General features: G+C 45.5%; 2 non-coding genes across 2 annotated transcripts; one reads left to right on the forward strand and one right to left on the reverse strand.

The window, feature by feature from the left end:
- The first annotated feature begins 1,813 nt into the window (after window positions 1-1,813).
- trnar-ucu (transfer RNA arginine (anticodon UCU)) lies at window positions 1,814-1,905 on the forward strand. The gene is given in 2 exon segments: window positions 1,814-1,850; window positions 1,870-1,905. It is a non-coding gene; the product is annotated as a tRNA-Arg (tRNA).
- Window positions 1,906-8,143: 6,238 nt separating this feature from the next.
- Window positions 8,144-8,225, reverse strand: trnas-cga (transfer RNA serine (anticodon CGA)). The gene has a single exon. It is a non-coding gene; the product is annotated as a tRNA-Ser (tRNA).
- Window positions 8,226-19,055: the final 10,830 nt, after the last annotated feature.

Here is a 19,055-nt window from a genome sequence, read left to right on the forward strand (position 1 = left end):
CTCCATCTGCGACTTCTCAGCCCAGCTCTGCATCCTATCTATGTCTCTTTGCAGCCGACAACAGCCCTCCTCACTATCCACAACTCCACCAATCTTCGTATCGTCTGCAAATTTACTGACCCACCCTTCAACTCCCTCATCCAAGTCATTAATGAAAATCACAAACAGCAGAGGACCCAGCGGTACGCCACTGGTAACTGGGATCCAGGCTGAATATTTGCCATCCACCAGCACTCTCTGACTTCTATCAGTTAGCCAGTTCGTTATCTAACTGGCCAAATTTCCCACTATCCCATGCCTCCTTACTTTCTCCATAAGCCTACCATGGGGAACCTTATCAAATGCTAATTTGATCAAATCAAATTTACCTGGGCAGGGTGAATATAGAGGGACATGGATCAAATGTGGGCAAGTGGGACTAACTTGGTGATAGAAACTGGGCAACATGGACAAGCTGGGCCGAAGGACCTGTTTCCATGCTGTAAACATCTATGACTCTGTGACTTTATGGAGGAAGTGTTCAATCACACAGGTCAGGTCAAACGCAGTGACACCCTGCTGGGATTGATCTAAGCTACAGAGTGTGAGGATGTTTAGCTGAACAAACCGGAATGCTTGAAATATTTTACGAATCTGTGGTATCACTAACAAGAGAAATAGTTAACATTTCAGATCCTGACCCTTCATTGGAACGACCTGTTCCTCTCTCCACAGAAGCTGCCGTGTCAGCTGAATATTTGCAGCATTTTCTGTCTTGGTTTCAGATTTGCGGCATCCGCAGTATTTTGCTGTTGGGCCAAAGGACAATGAGTTGTCTTTCCTGCTCTGAGGGTTATTGCAGGTCTCTCTGGCTGTGATTATCGCTGATTATCCATCTCTAGGATCTGTATTATTCAATAAGACTGCCGTTTGTGGAGGGTTTCTGAAATCCAGTCAGGGAGCTGGAGTTAAAATACACGGAGCCCTTACTCAATCTAAATGTAGGGCAGAACAGTCTCGAGGTGCTCAACGACCAGCCCAGTTTGTTTGTTCCTGTGAATACAACAGGATATAAACAGAGACAGCTGCAAACACATGCTGCATTTCATTCATAAAGTCATCGAATCAGACAGCAGAGAAATGGCCCTTCAGCCCATCGCATCTGTGCCGGTCAGAAACAACCACCGAACCATTCTCATCCCATTTCCCAGCACTTGGATCATCGCCTCGTGTACCCTGGGATCGCAAATGCCCATCTAAACACTTCTTAGATATTATGAGGGGCTCTGCTCCACCAACCTTTCAGGCAGCGAGTTCCAAACTCCCGCCTCCCTCCAGGGAAAGAGGTTTTCCAATAAACGGTTTCACAAGAAAAGCCTCTGCAGTCAGGAGCTGAAAAGGGAGAGATGACCCCTCTGTCATCTTGTACTCTGTGCCGCTGTTAATAAAGTCATGACACTGTTTTATTTATAAACGACTCTTACAGCCTGCCCTGTCACCTTCAATGATTTGGACACATGTCCCGCTGTTCCTGCACTCTTTTTTGTAAATAGACACTTTATTTTATATTGTCTACTTCTGTTCTTCCTACAAAAATAAATCGCCTCACTCCTTGTCTGCTACATGTCCTCCCTTTGCACCAACCTGGCTGTGTGCTTTCGGAGTTTTACTAGAATTTCTGTAGCGCTTTTCACAACCACAGGACGGCCCAAAACATTCCCAGACAATGAAGTAGTTTTGAAATGTCGTCACTGTGCGAATTACTGAACTTTTGAACTGCCTGTTGGACAACTACAGAAATCCTCATATGGGGATGGGAAAACGCTGCAGGTGTGGCTCTGTGGCGCAACGGATAGCGCGTTGGACTTCTCGTCGCTGTCGTGGTGAGACATTCAAAGGTTGTGGGTTCGAATCCCACCCGAGTCGCTTTTTAGGCAAGGTTTGAATAAATCAGCAACAAGTTTATCAATGTCCCCAGGTGAGTGAAACTGCCACCCCGAACTCCCTTCTGAAAGGCGACTCCAGTCACTCTCCCCTTTCCCATCAGAACAACATCACAGAAGAAATCCCATTCTCGACAAAAATAAAATCTTTGCAAGCTGCTGACCAGAGTCAGTCTGTTCCCTCCTCAGACAGATTGCAAACCGGGCAGACATATCAGCGGGAAGTTTGTTCCTCACAGGCAGCTCCAAACAAGGATGATGTGAATCGACACCACTGAATGCTAACACCAACACGTTTATCACAGCTGTGATGAACAGCTCATGTTGCAGCTTTAGATCAGACAGTGGAGGATTATCACAGGCGCTCTATCAGACTGCATGTTCCTTCAGACAGGTTTCCGACTGGACACTTGGAATGAGCGGCTGTGTGAACATTCGCGGTTCAGGGGTAGATTTCTCACTTACCAGACTGGAGTTCCGGGTCCAGTCCCAGACATTTCCCTTTCTCTTTCTGAACCCATCCCTGTCCTCTTGCTCATTTGCACTTTTCATTGTTCCATCAATGGCTGCCGCGTCTTCCGCTGTCTGAGCCTTGAGCTCTACAATTCATTCTAGAAAAATCTCCAGCTGTCTCTCCGCCGTCCAAGTGCAAAATGAATGAATGCAATTAGAAGCAAAAAAAAAAAGGGACGGGCAAGAAACACACCAAACAAAACATAACCTAAAATTACTGAGCTCGATGTTGAGGACGGAGTTCTGTGGGTGACTACTTAAATGTTGAGGTGGTTTTACTCGAGTTCCCGTTAATCTCCATTGGAACACGGATGACCAACGACAGAAAGGTGAGAGTGGGAGAGGTGGAGAATTGAAATGACAAGTGGCAGGAAAATCAAAGACATGATTGTGGATTGAACAGAGATTTATCAAAGCGGTCACAGTCTGTAATCTGACCTGTTGAAGTAGATGAGACCAAATTGTGGCAGCAAATACCGATGGGGGCGAATGGCCTCCTTCTGCACTGTAAATTCGATCATAATCTATGATACAGGAGATTAAACTGAAAAGCACAAGTGTCTCACTGGTTCACTTGGGATGAGTGTTTTGGGCCCTTGGATAATGAGGAGGGAGGGGGTAAAAAGGCAGGAGTTGCATCTCCTGCACTTGCAAAGAAAGGTGCAGATAGAAAGTGAGTGGATATTGGCGGTGGAGCAGCGGTCGCGGAGGGGATTGTCCCTTCAGTCTGGTGAATGGGGAGAGCAGGGGAGGGCGTTTTTGATGATGTCATAAATGGTCCCTGGGATACAGAGACTGACGGGCTGCAAGGTGAGAACAAGCGGCACCAAATCAGTTCAGCTCGACTTACACAGGACACAACAATGTCAGTAACGGAAAGATCTTTTGGGATAAGAGCAAGAGTTTTGCAACATCGTTCATTTTTATTTCCATTTCCCACCTTAGCCGCTTTTCCTACAAATGTTGGCAGCGGTTGGATTTCCACCCGCATCCTCGGAGAGACTGAAACCTAAACCCATCTCCTCAGACCGCTCGGCCTCGCTATCCTAAAGGTTCATTGTTTCTGATACTGATGACTGGTGATTGGCATCTTGCTGTTTATCAGCTGAGTCCAGGATTTCACACTGAGGGAGAAGGAAATGATCCAGTCACAGAGCTGGAACGCTGCTTCTAGTTTTCTCCCCACAGATACTGTTTAATTCTGAGCATTTCCAGCATTTCCTGTGTTTATTATTTATGATGATCAACATTTGAGGTAATTTGCTTTGTGATTTGTGAACTTTCTGAGCTGAGTTCAGGGGACTCGGTTACCAAAATATTTTAAAAGTTATTTGACGGGATGTGGGTGTCGCTGAATCCGTCAACAACTATTGTCCAAAATTAATTACCCTTGAGAATTTGGCGGTGACGTGATTCTTGAGCCGCTGCAAGTCCATGTGGTGTATGTACACACACAGTGCTGTTAGGGAGGGAGTTCCGGGATTGTGAGCCAGCCACAGAAAGGGTGATATATTTCCCAGGATGGTGTGTGTCTCGGAGTGGAACTTGCAGGTGGTCGCTGTTTCTCTGTATCTGCTCCCCTTGTGTTTCCAGGTGAGAGATCCCGCGGGGTTGGATGACCCTCGCGGGGGAACAGCCAATGTCAGGGGTGGGATTTCAATCCTCGCCTCCAGAGGAGACTGCGACCTGAACTGCGAACTGGCCTTAGACCCGCTCGGCCATCCTGACACACGATGCACTATCAGAAACTCCCAGCGCAAATGATATCAAATCCATAACTGCAGTGACCTGGGCTAAGTTTCCGAATCAGCACCCACACAAACATTACCTACAGCCTAGAGCTCAATGACTGAAGATCGAGTTTGTCTTTCCAATGAAGATGGTTGGAGTGTGAACAATTTCCTGTCCTTCCTTTGATTTTCTCCAGGCCTGTGGGGAAGTTGCTGGGTGACAGGTACAATATTGAAGTGAGGAAAATGGAAAAGTGAATTGGTGCAATGACGCACCCTTTGTTTCTCTGCAGTTTTTATTGAGGGGAGTTTGTGTTCGTTCACTTGGTGAGGATCACTGACTGTATGTGATTGTGGAGCAGGCAGAGGATGTGACACATGTCCGGAAGCAGCCGAGTTTGTGGATGTTGCTCCATGAATCTTCACGGCTCACAGGGTGAAAGGAGTTTTCGACGTCGAAAATGACAATGTCCGGCAGCTGGAGCTTTCCCTTGTATTTTATGGAATCTGGGAATCAGCGGATCATCAAAACACAGAAATGAAACACGTCTAGTCACAGTATTTTCTCACATGATGTTAACATCAGTTATCTCAACGCAGCAGGTGGCTGCGTGGCCTAACGGGTAAGGTGAATCTACTGACAATATCAGAAAACTGCAGGTTCGAGTCCTGCCGCGGCCGTTTCAAACAGAAATTACATTGCTGGTTTTCCTTCCTCAGCTCAAAGTTCCGCGATTCCGTCGAAACATTTCCCGACTTGTCTCAGAATCTATTTTGTTGCTATTTTGTTCATTCAATTGTCTCTCATCTTGGTACTCTGCTTAGATCCTAAGGAATCCACAATTTCTGTTTGATCTGGATAAACAATCGAAGCTCCATCCAGAACAAAATGTTTTGTGTCAATCGGTTCAATAAGATTCTGTGGCGGGAATTCTAATCTACTCAGGAAGATGTTTAGTAATGAGCTGAATGGACGGTTTTTGTTAACTGGGGTGAAAGGTTAAGACACTGGATTGGGAAACCTGCGGCCCGAACTAATCTTTGGGACAGAGAATAAATCCCAACACGCCCTCTGGTGACAGTTAAATTCACTGATTTAATAAATCTGGAATTGAAAGGCATGGGAGCTGGTTAACTTTAGTCAGGTGTAAGCTGGTACCTTTTCTGATTGGTTAGATAATGCACCGCAGTCAATACTGCACTTCTTCACCAACTGCGCCCAACTGACCGCAATGTTTTTTAAAAAAACATGAATTTCTGGAATATCTGTAACTGATATTGTTACACCAACAATTTAATCAGTCGAACAGTGCGTTTAGGGAGCTGAGATTTTCGAATAGTTCAAGGGTTGGACTCCAAATCCAATGGTCTTTTTTCACGGAGATTCTATCCCTTCTCACATACAGCAAGAAGTCTTACAACACCAAATTAAAGTCCAACAGGTTTGTTTCAAATCACTAGCTCTCGGAGCGCTGCTCCTTCCCCAGCTGAATGGAGAGGTAGGTTCCAGAAACATTTATATAGACAAAGTCAAAGATGCAAGACTTTAAATGCGAGCATTTGCAGGTAATTAAGTCTTTACAGAGCCAGAGAGAGGGGTAACCCCAGGTTAAAGAGGTGTGAATTGTTTCAAGCCAGGACAGTTGGTCGGATTTCGCAAGCAAAGGCCAGATGGTGTTTGGAAAGTTATCAAGGGTTGTCTATAGAGTCCTGTATCTTTTGGGGAGTGGTCAGGATTTGTAGTTGATATACTGTTTACTGTGTGTTTATAAAATGTTAACTGGATTCATGTAATTAAAATACTTTTGTTTTAAACATACTTTAGATCTCTGTTGCATCACACCTGTAAAATGGGCCCTTGTGCTCCCCATAACCAAAATGTGTTTAAAGTTGTGGGTCAGGTGAACTCCGTGATATACTTTGGGGTTCTCTAAACCCTGGCCCATAATACGTGGACCGAGGTACAGTGAAAAGTATTGTTCTACATACAGCCCAGACAGATCGGTTCTTACATGTAAAACATAAGACATGCATAAATACACAATGTAAATAATAATAACAGTAATAATAAATGTAAGTAATATTAGTAAACAATAACAAATCGTAAATAGAGACAAGAGTGAAAAGTTGGGTTAATCGCGTCAGTAAAATGACACAAGCAACATTCAGTTTACGGACACTCCTGGAGCCTGATGAGATCAGCAACTGATGTATTTGCATTGTGATAAGAAGTCTTACAACACTAGGTTAAAGTCCAACAGGTTTCTTTCGAATCACTAGCTTTCGGAGCGCAGCTCCTTCCTCAGGTGAATCGAAAGAAACCTGTTGGACTTAAACCTGGTGCTGTAAGACTTCTTACTGAGCCCACCCAAGTCCAACACCGGCATCCCCACATCATGGCTTACATTATGACAACTAATACAAAAACATGCAATTCGTGGCCATGAGGCGGTAGGTTCAAATCCCACCAGAGTCGGCTTTTGGGTGTCACCGTGGTTAACACTCAGGGGCTCGCGGTCAATTCCAGCCTTGGGTTACAGTCTTGCACGTTCTTCCCGTGTCTGCGTGAGTTTCCTCCACTGTCCGAAGATGTCCAGTTTAGATGGATTGGCCATGTTAAATTGGCCCTTAGTGTCCAAACGTTTACGTGGGTATGGGCCGTAGGTTGGGTGCTCCTTGGGGTGATCAGTGCAGACTCGATGGGCCGAATGTCCTCTTTCTGCACAAGAAGTATTCTATGATTGCTTAAACAGGGTGAAGATGGCAGCCTCAGGACACAGAGACAAGGTAAGCTCTCAGGCCAGAGTAAGAGCCCTATGTAATGATTCATAACATTGGAAATAAACTGCATAAATACATTTATTGTGGACTGGTGCCATCTCCTGGCTGAACGGGAGGCGTTCGGCAAAGACACTTTCATTCATGAGCATTTTAAATTTGGACACTCCTCAAATACAATACACAAAATAATCTTCATTCGTGCGCTTCTTTCTTAAAATCCAGCTTCATTCTTTTTCAGTACAAATGTTTTTTGAACACATGAGTTCTCAGTTAGAAACAATAGTAAACAGCTGGGTTATCCGGGCCAGAAAAATGAGACAAGTACATTTCAGTTTACAAACTGTGTTATGGACACTCCTGGTACCTGGTGAAATTAGCACCTAGGTTACTTACAAAATGATGACTAATTAATAAAAGTGATGATTTAAGCAGGTTACAAACGGCAGCATCGGGACACAAGGACGAGTTGAGGTCTCAGGCTGCAGTAAGAGTCCTATGTAATGGTACCGTACGGCCTGCCGAAACAGGCGCCGGAACGTGGCTTTTCACAGTAACTTCACTGAAGCCGACTTGTGACAATAAGCGATTGTTGTTACACACAGAACATCAGAAATAAATACATTTATTGTGGACTGGTGCCATCTCCTGGCTGAACGGGAGCCGTGCGACACGGACACTTTCGGAACATTCTTAAATTGGAGTGAAATAACATAAACATTGTAAGAATGATTAAAAACAGTTTCTCAAGCAAATGCAAAGTGAAGATAAACAATAGTTGGGCCATGGTGAGTCAGCAGGGACGGTATATGGGGAGCATTGCTCCCTTCCCGGCTGTTGACAAGCCTTCAATTTGTTGCGCTGCTTTATTTAGAACTTTCAGTTCGGCTGGTCAGTTTCACAATAAGAGACATTAAAAATTCTGATATATGATAAATTCTGGCAAAAGATGTGACAAAAATAAATTTCACATTGCTTTGTGAATTTTCACAATTCTGGTTCCTGATGAAGTTAATATGAACGTTACTGAAGTGGTGATCTTGTCCTGACAAATCAGAAAATTCAGAGCGAAAGCAGAATGAGAAACACAGCTTCAGGGCACAAGAAGATTCTTATGTAATGACATTTCATCAGAAAACATTGAATGATGAAAACGACACCGCATTTTTCGAACAAATGGCTCCAACATTACCATTATTTCGCTGCGAGTAGGGTTCGAACCTACGCGGGGAAACCCCATTGGATTTCGAGTCCAACGCCTTAACCACTCGGCCATCGCAGCTTATATCTGCACTGCCAATTCGTTCTATAGAAAGCATTGTAAAACCAGACACGCGGGATTGCAGTAATGCGATGAACGGTGTCCCAGTCTTTCTGTGAGTAGGGATTGAATCTGCGTGGGAAAAAAAAACCATTAGATTTGGCGCCACGCCTTCACAGTATTGAGAATGTTGAGCTGAACGAACTGATTTGATAACAGGAACACAAGGTTATGTCGCTGGACTGGGAATCCAGAGGCCTGAACTTACCTTTCGTGACAAGATTTAATAAATCTAGAATTGAAATTTAGTCTCAGTAATGGCGGAGAAAGGTTCTGCTTCAGACGGATCATATTTCCACAACTGGGAACACATTTACACAACAGGGAATGATTAGCACAACCACAGTGAAGTTCTGTCACCGGCAGAGTCACGGTTCCATGACAGAGAGCACAGTTACACAGCAGGGTGCACAGTTACACAGCAGAGAGCTTTGTTACACAGCAGGGTGCAGAGTTACACAGCAGAGAGCTCTGTTACACAGCAGAGTGCACAGTTACACAGCAGAGAGCTCAGTTAAACAGCAGGGTGCACAGTTACACAGCAGTGAGCACAGTTACACAGCAGAGAGCACGGTACACAGCAGAGAGCACAGTTACACAGCAGAGAGCAAGGTTACACAGCAGAGAGCACAGTTACACAGCAGCGAGCACGGTTACACAGCAGAGAGCTCAGTTACACAGCAGAGAGCTCAGTTACACAGCAGAGAGCTCAGTTACACAGCAGAGAGCACAGTTACACAGCAGAGAGCTCAGTTACATAGCAGAGAGCTCACTTACACAGCAGAGAGCACGGTTACACAGCAGAGAGCACAGTTACACAGCAGAGAGCAAGGTTACACATCAGAGAGCACAGTTACACAGCAGCGAGCACGGTTACACAGCAGAGAGCTCAGTTACATAGCAGAGAGCACGGTTACACAGCAGCGAGCACGGTTCCACAGCAGAGAGCACAGTTACACAGCAGAGAGCAAGGTTACACAGCAGAGAGCACAGTTACACAGCAGAGAGCTCAGTTACATAGCAGAGGTCAAGGTTTCACAGCATAGAGCACATTTACACAGCAGAGTGCACAGTTACACAGCAGAGAGCACAGTTACACAGCAGAGAGCTCAGTTACACAGCAGAGATCACGGTTACAAAGCAGAGAGCTCAGTTACACAGCTGAGAGCTCAGTTACACAGCAGAGAGCTCAGTTACACAGCAGAGAGCTCAGTTACACAGCAGAGAGCACAATTACACAGCAGAGAGCTCAGTTACACAGCAGAGAGCACAGTTACATAGCAGAGAGCCCGGTTACACAGCAGAGAGCACGGTTACACAGCAGAGAGCACAGTTGCACAGCAGAGAGCACAGTTACACAGCAGTGAGCACAATTACACAGCAGAAAGCTCAGTTACACAGCAGAGAGCACTTTTACACAGCAGAGAGCACAGTTACATAGCAGAGAGCACGGTTACACAGCAGAGAGCACGGTAACACTGCAGAGAGCACAGTTACACAGCAGAGAGCTCAGTTACACAGTAGAGAGCTCAGTTACACAGCAGAGAGCACAATTACACAGCAGAGAGCTCAGTTACACAGCAGAGAGCACAGTTACATAACATAGCAGAGAGCACGGTTACACAGCAGAGAGCACGGTTACACAGCAGAGAGCACAGTTACACAGCAGAGAGCAAGGTTACACAGCAGAAAGCACAGTTACACAGCAGCGAGCACGGTTAAACAGCAGAGAGCTCAGTAACACAGCAGAGAGCTCAGTTACACAGCAGAGAGCTCAGTTACACAGCAGAGAGCACAGTTACACAGCACAGAGCTCAGTTACATAGCAGAGAGCTCAGTTACACAGCAGAGAGCACAGTTACACAGCAGAGAGCACAGTTACACAGCAGAGAGCACAGTTACATAGCAGAGAGCGCAGATGCACAGCAGAGAGCACAGTTACACAGCAGAGAGCACAGTTACACAGCAGAGAACAAGGTTACACAGCAGAGAGCACATTTACGCAGCAGCCAGCACGGTTACACAACCGAGAGCACAGTTACACAGCAGGGAGCACAGTTACACAGCAGAGATCAAGGTTACACAGCATAGAGCACATTTCCACAGCAGAGAGCACAGTTACACAGCAGAGAGCACAGTTACACAGCAGAGAGCACAGTTACACAGCAGTGAGCACAATTACACAGCAGAAAGCACAGTTACACAGCAGAGAGCTCAGTTACACAACAGACAGCGCGGTTACACAGCAGAGAGCACAGTTACACAGCAGAGAGCTCAGTTACACAGCAGAGAGCACAATTACACAGCAGAGAGCACAGTTACACAGCAGACAGCACGGTTACACAGCAGAGAGCACAGTTACACAGCAGAGAGCTCAGTTACACAGCAGAGAGCACAATTACACAGCAGACAGCTCAGTTACACAGCAGAGAGCACAGTTACACAGCAGAGAGATCAGTTACACAGCAGAGAGCTCAGTTACACCGCAGAGAGCTCAGTTACACCGCAGAGAGCACGGTTACAAAGCAGAGAGCTCAGTTACACAGCAGAGAGCTCAGTTACACAGCAGAGAGCTCAGTTACACAGCAGAGAGCCAGGTTACACAGCAGATAGCACAGTTACAAAGCAGAGACCACGGTTACACAGCAGAGAGCACAGTTACACAGCAGAGAGCTCAGTTACACAGCAGAGACCATAGTTACACAGCAGAGAGCTCAGTTACATAGCAGAGAGCTCAGTTACACAGCAGAGCGCACAGATACATAGCAGAGAGCGCGGTTACTCATCAGAGAGCTCAGTTACACAGCAGAGAGCTCAGTTACACAGCAGAGAGCACAGTTACACAGCAGAGAGCACGGTTACACAGCAGAGAGCAAGGTTACACAGCAGAGAGCACGGTTAAACAGCAAAGACCTCAGTTACACAGCAGAGAGCTCTGTTACACAGCAGAGAGCACAGTTACACAGCAGAGAGTAGCGTTACACAGCAGGGAGCACGGTAAACAGCAAAGACCTCAGTTACACAGCAGAGAGATCTGTTACACAGCAGAGTGCAGAGTTACACAGCAGACAGAACGGTTACACAGCAGAGAGCACAGTTACACAGCAGAGAGCACAGTTACACAGCAGAGAGCACAGTTACACAGCAGAGAGCACGGTTACACAGCCGAGAGCACAGTGCACAGCAGAGAGCACAGTTATACAGCAGGGAGCTCAGTTACACAGCAGAGAGCACAGTTACACAGCAGACAGCACGGTTACACAGCAGAGAGCACATTTACACAGCAGAGAGCACAGTTACACAGCAGAGAGCACAGTTACACAGCAGAAAGCTCAGTTACACAACAGAGAGCACAGTTACACAGCAGAGAGCACAGTTACACAGCAGAGAGCCCCGTTACACAGCAGAGTGTGCAGTTACATAGCAGAAAGCAAGGTTACACAACAGAGAACACATTTACACAGCAGCCAGCACGGTTACACAGCAGAGAGCACAGTTACACAGCAGAGAGCACAGTTACACAGCAGAGATCAAGGTTACACAGCAGAGAGCACATTTACACAGCAGAGAGCACAGTTACACAGCAGAGAGCACAGTTACACAGCAGAGAGCACAGTTACACAGCAGTGAGCACAATTACACAGCAGAAAGCTCAGTTACACAGAAGAGAGCACAGTTACACAGCAGAGAGTACAGTTACACAGCAGACAGCACGGTTACACAGCAGAGAGCACAGTTACACAGCAGAGAGCTCAGTTACACAGCAGAGAGCACAATTACACTGCAGAGAGCCCAGTTACACAGCAGAGAGCACAGTTACATAGCAGAGAGCACGGTTACACAGCAGAGAGCACGGTTACACAGCAGAGAGTACAGTTACACAGCAGAGAGCAAGGATACACAGCAGAGAGCACAGTTACACAGCAGTGAACACGGTTACACAGCAGAGAGCTCAGTTACACAGCAGCGAGCTCAGTTACACAGCAGAGAGCTCAGTTACACAGCAGAGAGCACAGTTACACAGCAGAGAGCTCAGTTGCATAGCAGAGAGTTCAGTTACACAGCAGAGAGCACAGTTACATAGCAGAGAGAACGTTTACACAGCAGAGAGCACGGTTACACAGCAGAGAGCGCAGTTACACAGCAGAGAGCAAGGTTACACAGCAGAGAGCACAGTTACACAGCAGCGAGCACGGTTACACAGCAGAGAGCTCAGTTACACAAAAGAGAGCTCAGTTACTCAGAAGAGAGCACGGTTACAAAGCAGAGAGCTCTGTTACACAGCTGAGAGCTCAGTTACACAGCAGCGAGCACGTTTACACCGCAGAGAGCTCAGTTACACAGCAGAGAGCTCAGTTACACCGCAGAGAGCACGGTTACAATGCAGAGAGCTCAGTTACACAGCAGAGAGCTCAGTTACTCAGCCGAGAGCACGGTTACAAAGCAATGAGCTCAGTTACACAGCTGAGAGCTCAGTTAGACAGCAGAGAGCTCAGTTACACAGCAGAGAGCCCGGTTACACAGCAGAGAGCACAGTTACAAAGCAGAGAGCACGGTTACACAGCAGAGAACACGGTTCCACAGCAGAGAGCAAGGTTACACAGCAGAGAGCACAGTTACACAGCAGCGAGCACGGTTACAGAGCAGAGAGCTCAGTTACACAGCAGAGAGCTCAGTTACACAGCAGAGAGTTCAGTTACACAGCTGAGAGCACTGTTACACAGCAGAGAGCTCAGTTACACAGCAGAGAGCACAGTTACACAGCAGAGAGCTCAGTTATGTAGGAGAGAGCACGGTTACACAGCAGAGAGCACAGTTACACAGCAGGGAGCAAGGTTACACAGCAGAGAGCTCAGTTACACAGCAGAGAGCCCAGTTACACAGCAGAGAGCACAGTTACAAAGCAGAGAGCACAGTAACAGCAGAGAGCACAGTTACACAGCAGAGAGCACGGTTACACAGCAGCGAGCACGGTTACACAGCAGAGAGCCCGGTTACACAGCAGAGAGCACAGTTACAAAGCAGAGAGCATGGTTGCACAGCAGAGAGCTCAGTTACATAGCAGAGAGCTCAGTTACACAACAGCGAGCGCGGTTACACAGCAGATAGCTCAGTTACATAACAGAGAGCTCAGTTACACAGCAGAGAGCTTAGTTACACAGCAGCAGGCAGAGTTACGCAGCAGAGAGCACAGTTACACAGCAGAGAGCACAGTTACACAGCAGAGAGCACAGTTACACAGCAGGGAGCTCAGTTACATAGCAGAGAGCTCAGTTACACAGCGGAGAGATCAGTTACACAGCAGCAGGCACAGTTACACAGCAGTGAGCACAGTTACACAGCAGAGAGCACAGTTACAAAGCAGAGAGCACGGTTGCACAGCAGAGAGCTCAGTTACATAGCAGAGAGCTCAGTTACACAACAGCGAGCACGGTTATACAGCAGATAGCTTAGTTACATAACAGAGAGCACAGTTACACAGCAGAGAGCTTAGTTACACAGCAGCAGGCAGAGTTACGCAGCAGAGAGCACAGTTACACAGCAGAGAGCACAGTTACACAGCAGAGAGCACAGTTACACAGCAGGGAGCTCACTTACATAGCAGAGAGCTCAGTTACACAGCGGAGAGCTCAGTTACACAGCAGCAGGCACAGTTACGCAGCAGAGAGCACAGTTACAAAGCAGAGAGCACGTGTACACAGCAAAGAGCACTGTTACACAGCAGGGAGCTCAGTTACATAGCAGAGAGCTCAGTTACACAGCGGAGAGCTCAGTTACACAGCAGCAGGCACAGTTACACAGCAGTGAGCACAGTTACACAGCAGAGAGCACGGTTACACAGCATCGAGCACAGTTACACAGCAGGGAGAACAGTTACACAGCAGGATATACATTTACAAGCAGGGCCTCTCTGTGTGCAGCAGAAAACACATTTTCCTAAATCACCTTTTTCTCCATCTCGGCACCTTTTCTGTGTCATTGTGTGTGCGGCCTGATAGTCTCTTCCTGCTTTTCTGTGTGTCTTTCTCTGTCTGTCACAGCCGTGCTGATGTTACGCATTAATCTCACTTTTCCCAAACAGTAATTGTGATTGATAGATACAGAAAGATTTCAACAGTGACATTCAGTACCAATGTTTGATAGAAACTGAATCCCGCCCTCACATACAGTACCAGATATTGACTCATAATGAAGGAATCCTGCTCTCACAAACTGTTCCAGAGACTGAGGTGCAAAGTGTTCCCTCCACTCGCGAACACTACCTGTGATTTACAGATACAGAACAAATCTCAGTCAGGTGAGTAGCAGAGTTTGATGGGTACGACACGTGTTCCACACTCACCTTCTCTGCGCCAGATAATCAGATGCAGTCGACACGCGGTGTCTGTGTTGGTTTAACAAGAGTTTTACACAAGACCCGGTCCACATTTACACAATATCAGGGTATAAGACGTTGGAGCAGAAGTAGGCCATTCAGCCCATCGAATATGCTCCGTATTTCAATGAGATCATGCTTGACCTGAGAAAATGACGTGTTATGACCTCATACGGTGGCACGTTGTCACAGTGGCTACCTCACAGCGCCTGCGATCCGGGTTCAATTCCAGCCTTTGGTCACTGACTGTGTGGAGTTTGCACTTTCTCTCCCTGTCTGTGTGGGTTTCCTCCGGGTGCTGCGATTTCCTCGCACAGTCCAAATGTGTGCGGGGTAGGTGGAGTGTCCATGCTAAATTGCCCCTTAGTCTTCAGAAAGGTGGGTAGTGTTACAGGGATGGGATGGGGACACAGGGGCTCTTTCAGAATATCGTTGCAGAGTCGATTGGCAGAATGGCCTCCTTTTACATTTTAATGATTTCATGATAATCCTCATGTCCACTTTCCCGGCTTTTTCTCTCTACATTTCATGATGAATCTTTAAAACCAACATACCAACCAAGCCTCAAGTAGCAGTAGCTCCTCAATGGTCGTTAATTTCCCGGCTGTCAATCATTTGGCCAATCTGAGGGAAGTCACATCCTGGAAATGTCATACATTGATCCAGTTCTAAAGTAAATTAAGTCCCTGATCACCATCGGCCCTTTGAGGGTAAGATCTGACTGGTGGTGATTTAACCTGAGGATCACCATACCTCAGGCGAGGAGCAATAATAATAATAATAATCGCTTATTGTCACAAGTCGGCTTCAATGAAGTTACTGTGAAAAGCCCGACTCGCCACATTCCGGCGCCTGTCCCGGGAGGCTGGAACGGGAATTGTGAGAAGGCGGGGTTTTCATGATTCAGTTCTATTATAGCCGTGTGATCTGAAACTAATTCATCTGGTTTTCTCTCTGTTAATCTTGTCTCACAGTGAGGCAAACCTCACTGATTGGATAGACGAGTGATCGTTCTTCAGTCTTGTCATGAACGGACCCGCTGAATATGGAGGGAAATCCTGTGTGGCAGGATTTACCTCCAACTCAATCTATAAGTTTGTGGATGATACCACTGTGGTAAGTCGTATCGCAAACAATGACGAATCAGATACAGAAGGTAGATAAATCACATGGTTGCATAGTGTACTGTTATGTGACTTTACCTTCAAGACATGGACATTTAAGCAATGTACATTGAAGAAAACAGTGATGTCAGAGAGTGGTTGGAGCTGGGCTTTAGGTCAGCTATTTTGTAGGTTTTTAGTTTCAGTTTAAAAGCAGCTTGTGTGTGTCTGTGTGTTTCCAGAGAGCTGCAAGTTTGAAAAGAGCTTGGGAGCGTCTGTGTTTGCAGGGATCTGGTCCTCTGACATAAAGGACGATCTCTGGATTATTTGGGAGATTTAAATTCATAATTGGAAAGCCTTTAGCCTGATGTGATTCTGTTTAAAGGTGTTAAGTCGCTTGGAAGTTTGAAGGCACATTTTAAGGAATTATTTACCATTGCAATATTTTCTGAGTGATCTTTGAAGTAAGGGGTGTTAAGAGATCCAATGTTTATTTAAGATGTTAAGTTGAGTTCATGGGATAAACAGTTTTTTGTGTTTAAAAACCCACGTGTCCATAATTGTAATCCCACACTTAGGGAACAAGCCATGTGCTAAGATGCTAAGAAAAGCAACAAATCCATTGAAGGGAGAGATTGGTTGAACTTCATGATACATCTTGGGGTTCTGAAAACGCCTCGCCCATAACAATTGGGGGCTCATCCGGGATAAAAGTCTATCTATTGGATTGGCTTTTGTGAACTTAAAGACAGTGAAGGATTGTTGCTTTTCCGATGTGGTATTTTAGTTTAAGTGGGGAGAGTGTTGTGAACCATGGCTCTTTCAGAGGCCCAGAAGTTTTTGGATGTGGAGAATGTCACACGTACTACTTTACGGACAGGAACGAAAAGCAGACTGTTAGATTTGGCAAGAACATTGCAGTTAACACTACCTGACAAAATGCGAAAAGATGAGGTAGTTATGACGGTGGTTAAGCATTTAAAGTTGCCTGAGATAGAGTTTGACTCATTGGAAATGGCAAAAATTCAGTTGCTAATGAAACAAATGGAACATGAGAACGAATTAAAGCGGCTTGAATACGAGAGTGGGAGAAAGGAAAAAGGAAGAGAAAGAGAGTGAGAGGAAAAAGAAAGAGAAAGAGAGAGAGAGGAAAAAGAAAGGGAGCGAGAAGAAAGAAGAAAAGCAAGAATAGCCCTAGCAGAACAAAAAGAAAAGGAAAGGGAAATACAGATCAGGGAAAAAGATAAAGATAGGGAGTTTGAACTTCAGAAAATGGCCATGAAACTTGACAATCTGTAAAAATTGGCAGATGTGAAGGGAAACGTACAGTTGGATGATAGCGATGAGGATAGTGAGAAAGAGCGTCATAGTCGAAGGCTTGGTGGGAATCTATTTAAATATGTCCAAGCATTACCAACCGTTGACGAGAAGGAAGTGGAAGCCTTTTTCATTTCATTTGCGAAGGTAGCGAAACAAATGAAATGGCCACAGGACATGTGGGTGTTACTGATTCAAACAAAGCTGGTAGGCAGAGCGAGTGAAGTGTTTGCATCACTCCCGGAGGAGGTATCTGGAACGTATGAGGAGATGAAGAAACCCATCTTGAGTGCATATGAGCTAGTGCCGGAAGCTTCCAGACAAAGGTTTAGAAATTTATGGACAGAATTTGGTCAAACATACATGGAGTTTGAAAGGCTGAAACAGAGTAATTTTGATCGGTGCATAAGGGCTTTGAAAATAGATCAAACGTATGAAGCTCTCAGAGAAATAATACGTTTGAAGGAGTTTAAAAATTCAATTCCTGATGTAGTGAGAACTCATGTGGAAGAACAGGGGGTTAAAACTGCGAGATTAGCAGCGGAAACGGCAGATGATTATGAATTTGTTCATAAATCAAAGATTGGTTTCCGACATCAGTTTCAGCCGGTGAGGGATAGAAACTGGGGACATGAGAAATACTCAAGTGGTAAAGGTAAAGGTGATCTGATGGCAGACAATAAAGAGAGAGTACCTCAGATTAAAAAAGACATCCAGGAAGTTGGAAAAGAACTGAAAAGTTTCAAATGTTTTCACTGTAATAAACTAGGCCATGTAAAGTCACAGTGTTGATGGTTGAAGAAAAGCACTGAGAAGGTTGATGTGGTAAAACAGGATAAGACGGTGGGGTTTGTTAGAGTGGTAAAGGAAAGCCCAAGGGAAGTGAAGGATGTGCAAACAATTGTACAGCCTGTTAAGGAAGTAATTGTTAAGAAGGTGCCAGATGTATTTAAATAATTTAGTTGTCTGGGTAAAGTTTACTCATGTGTACCAGGAGGAGCAGGTAAATAAGTCACAATTTTAAGAGATACAGTAGCTAGTCAATCTTTAATTGTAAGAGATGAGGAATTATGTAGTTTGGGAAGAATGTTGCCAGAAAAGGTGGTGATATGGGGAATTCAGTGTGAGAGGAGTAGCGTTCCATTGTATAAGGTAAGGTTGGAAAGTCCAATGAAGGGAAGTGCTAGTCGGAGTAATAGATAAACTATCTTGTCCAGGAATACAGTTTATCTTGGGTAATGTATAGCTGCATCGCAGATGGGAGTGATGCCTACCGTGGTTGATAAACCAGTGGAAAATCAGACAACTGAAGTGTTGAAGGACGAAGATCCTGGGATTTTTCCGGATTGTGTAGTAACAAGGTCGCAAAGTCACAGGCTAAGACAAGATGAGAAATCAAAGAGTGAAGATGAAGTTGAAGGGCAATTATCCGAAACGATTTTTGATCAGATGGTTGAAAAAGAACAAGAACAGGTGGAGGATGAGGCGGATATTTTTAGTTCAGGAAAATTGGCGGAGTTACAACGGAAAGATGTAGAAATGAAACGGATATATCAGAAAGCATAAACGGAAGAGGAATCTGAGAGTATACCAGAGTGTTATTCCCGTAAAAATGATGTCCTAATGAGAAAATGGAGACGTGTACATATGCAGGCGGAAGAAAAATGGGCAGAAGTTCATCAAGTAGTATTGCCGGTAGGGTATACAAAAGAGGTGTTGCGAGTTGCACATGAGGTACCAGTGGGAGGTCATTTGGGAAAAGGGAAAACTCAAGCTAAAATCCAGGAACATTTTTATTGGCCTGGACTACATAAAGATGTAGTTAAATTTTGTCAATCATGTCGCACATGTCAAGTGATATGGAAAACTCCAGCAGTGATGTAACCAGCGCCCTTAATACCCATTCCAGCATTTGCTACAGGAATAGTGCCAGAGGACTGGAGGACAGCAAATGTGGTCCCTTTGTTCAAAAAGGGGAGCAGAGACAACCCCGGC

This window comes from Scyliorhinus torazame, chromosome 24, assembly GCF_047496885.1.
Source record: "Scyliorhinus torazame isolate Kashiwa2021f chromosome 24, sScyTor2.1, whole genome shotgun sequence".
Classification (NCBI taxonomy): Eukaryota; Metazoa; Chordata; class Chondrichthyes; order Carcharhiniformes; family Scyliorhinidae; genus Scyliorhinus; species Scyliorhinus torazame.